This window comes from Physeter macrocephalus, chromosome 8 (assembly GCF_002837175.3).
Source record: "Physeter macrocephalus isolate SW-GA chromosome 8, ASM283717v5, whole genome shotgun sequence".
Lineage (NCBI taxonomy): Eukaryota > Metazoa > Chordata > Mammalia > Artiodactyla > Physeteridae > Physeter > Physeter macrocephalus.
In genome coordinates, this window is record NC_041221.1 from 101,798,915 (window position 1) to 101,802,635 (window position 3,721).

Genomic DNA, 3,721 nt, shown 5'->3' on the forward strand with positions numbered 1-3,721 from the left:
ATTAGCTCCAGCTACCATGACAAAATACCACAGACTGGGTGACTTAAAATTCATTTCCTCACAGATCTGGAGGCTGGAAATCCAAGATCAAGGTTCCTGGCTTGCAAACAGCTACCTTGCTTTTCTTTGGTGCATGGTATGGGGCGGGGCAGAGAGACAGAGAGAGCAAGCTCTCTGGTGTCACTTTTCATAAGGACACAAATCCTATTGGATCAGGGCCACACCCTTGTGAACTTATTTAACCTTAATTGCTTCCTCAGGGGCTCCATCTCCAAATACCTCCACACTGGGGGTTAGGGCTTCAACATGAATTTGTAGGGAGTGGAGACACACAAATATTCAGTCCATAACAGAGGGGAAACGGTTAACTCAAACACAACACATGATGAAAGGATTTCAACCCTCTGCACAGAATGCACCTTCTGGCAGGGAATAATTGCTTAATAACCATGGGAAAGAATTTCTAATAATTCAGGAGGGTAAGTACAGCCGGCACTTACCACATGCTTCCTGTGTCTACCCGACTCCACTGGGTGCAAAGCGCACTCTCACCCTGGTTTGCAGTTGTTTTACTGTTCCTGCTTCTTCAGCATGGGTCATGAATATGCAGTAAACCCCTCCACTGGTGGCAGGGCATGTGGTCACACACTGCATCCCCAGACCTTCAGGCCACGGGCCATTTCTGGTCCCGAACCATGCCAGGGTTTCAAGTCCGCAAATGAAAAGGAGGACATCCTCTCCCCTAGTCTGGAAGTACACCATACAGCCATGCCTGGATTGTATTCCAAATTTTCTAAATCATTTATGCTTGTGCATACACAGCAAGACACACAAACTTCCATATTCTTGACCTCTATGTTTTTCCTTCTATATTTACCTGCCTTCGGGGGAATTAAATTACATTATATTACCGTGTAGTAGATACAGATGGTATTTAGAAATCTTAAAGGTGGGAGAGGGTACCCGGCTGGCGGCCTCAGCCCGGATCTCGGCGCCGCAACCCTGCGCCTCTCCCGCCCTTGTCTCAGTCTCCGCGGCCCCAAGCACAGCGGAGGCAGAGCTGTGGGCCACTGTATCTGGAATAGAACAGAAAAATTATTATGCCTGTGTTCCCTTGGGACTCATTAGAAATTGGACAGTGACATCTCCTGGCATTTAGGCTGGAGTGTGCAGACTGGTGCCTAAAATGGAAGTAGATGTTAATGGAGAGTCCAGAAGTCCCCTGACCACCCTGTCCTTGCCTGTGGCCGAGGCGAGCTCCTGGGAAAGGCAGAGGCGGAGAAGCCCCGCTGTTCCAGCGCTCAGTGCTCGCCGATGCGCCGGACTATGTCAGGCTACCAGATCCTCCATGTGGACTCTATCTGGGTGGCTTCACGACTGGTGAGGAACTCCCGAAGTTAGCCCAGAAGTGCACCGGAGTTGAAGAGAGTAAGGGAGAAGCCGTGCCTTCCCTGCGCTCTGAACAGCTGGATGCAGGACTTGCTCGTTCCTCTCGTTTGTATAAAACCAGAAGTAGGTACTACCTGCAGTAGGAGATTCCAGCCGTCAATGGCAGGAGGCGAAGGCGGATGCCCAGCCCAGGAGACAAGTGCACTAAATCTTTACCTTATGAACCTTAAAAAGGCCCTCCATGGGCCTCTGCCTCTTTGTCTTCTTAAAGGTAAGAGGGCTCACTCCAAATCTCTGGACTATCTCAATCTAGATAAAATGAACATCAAGGAGCCACTGACACGGAAGTGCTACAGTACCAGCTTCAACACTTAATCCTCAGAGGGGACCGTGTGTTTGCTAGGAATAACACGAGTGACTTGCAGAGAGTGTAAACCAGTTTAGGTCAGCCTACGCTTGGCTTGAAAATTCCACTGTTGTACTCTGTACAGGACTGTTTACATTATACATGGTTAAATCAACTAAGTGTTCCTGGAACATAAAAATTGGATCAAATTTTGAATGCAGGAATGAAATCACAGGTACTTGAGGTGAAATCATTCTAGAGCACGCAACTGCAAGGAAAACAGAATGTTGACCATTAGTTTGTATCGCTTTTTAGCTGGGAAAAAAAGGCTTTGGTACAGTAATATCGTCTTTAAAATTCTGATACTCAAATTGGGAATGTTATCTGCTTGGTTGTTGCTGACTTGGTATGATTCATTAGAAATTTATATCTTAAGTACTCAAGTACTTCTTTAATCTCTGTACTTTACTATAAAATATATGTAATGATTTGTTTTATGAAATTTAGAACTTGAACATTGCTAAATTGGACCACGTTTTATTTTTAAATATTGAGTTTAAATATTTTATAACTGGTTTTGCACTGAAAAAAATTTAACATTTCAAATTGACAAGAGAATAGTCTTTCTTCACTTGCTTCAATAATATTATTGAGCGGTGAATTTTTTATTTCCGCATGGAAAGTTATTGATCTCTATGGCTGTAAAATATTTCTTTATAGCGTTATTAAAGTGTGTCTTAATAAAATTAAATTTGGGATACAAAGTATTTATTTTACAATGGGTGGGGGGAAACTTTACAGGAAAGTTTCCAATATGAAGTTTTCATAAGTTGAAAAAGTTTCCTTAGTGCTTATTTTCTAATTTAAAATTCATCTGGAACTTTAAAATGGAAAGGATTCTTTAAATTGTGGATTATAGGCATAATACTGATTGCATCTGAATGTTCTGTAAGTGAATGGAACTCTAATAGAGGAACTCATGATTTCTACTCTCAAATGCTTAAACTAAGTATGAAGTGATACCATTCAGCATGGCATCGGGTCATTTCAGTTTTAGTTCTGTGCAGCACAGGCACTCATTGAAATTCCACTTTCTAGGATTAGTGCAGGAGCCTGAAGTGCTTCTATAGTTTTAATGGGTTAATCCTGGATTACTTAACAATTTATGTCAATTGCACTGGTTTAATTTGTTGCTAAAGAAATAATGCCCTGGCTTTAGTAACAAATACAGCTCAACTATTCTTGAATATATTTTGAAAAAAAAATGTATGTAATGTACCTTTTGTAAAAGTTTCTATTTCTTTTTTTCTTTTTTGACTCTTGAAGGTGCAATTTATTACTGAATTGGCATTTCTGGCAGCATAAACCTCCTTATTTTAAATTTTATTTTGGGGGCTGTGAGTTTCTAAGGTGTTAGCAATCTTGCTTATAAAATAAGAACACCTTTTAATTAAATGAGTGGGTCATTCCTGGTGCAGTTGTGACTTTTCTTTGGCCAGAATGAATGACAAACTCTATTTAGAGCAGAATATGTATTAGAAAACCCTAGGAACTCTTAATCAACGTTTATTATACTTCCACTGAGGCAAATCATGTGAAAGAGCCTCAGGGAAGTTGGCCCATATCTTACTGAGTTGATCAGATTTCTTGGTGGGCTGGAAATTTTCAGCTATTGTACATTTTAAAGTAAATTGCACCTTTGTAACATATTGTATTGACGAATGATCACTAAGATTAACTATATCTATACAGTCATTAGTTTGACAAGAAATAGAATCCTGTCAGATGCCAAAGAGTTGGGATTTTTACGTTTAATGATTAAACACCATTATTTATTGATGACTTACCCTGTGGAACTGTATTATTTCTAACTATGAAATAAAAGGGTGATATAAACACACATTGTTGTGTTGTGCTTTAACGAGGTCCATCAACAGGCCAATTACTGTTCAAGGATTCACCAAAGCACTTATTTTTAGATTCCAT

At 40.7% G+C, this 3,721-nt stretch overlaps 1 pseudogene; it reads left to right on the top strand.

Annotated features, from left to right (window-relative positions):
* Positions 1-1,186: 1,186 nt before the first annotated feature.
* Positions 1,187-1,823, top strand: LOC112064347 (macrophage immunometabolism regulator-like; annotated as a pseudogene).
* Positions 1,824-3,721: the final 1,898 nt, after the last annotated feature.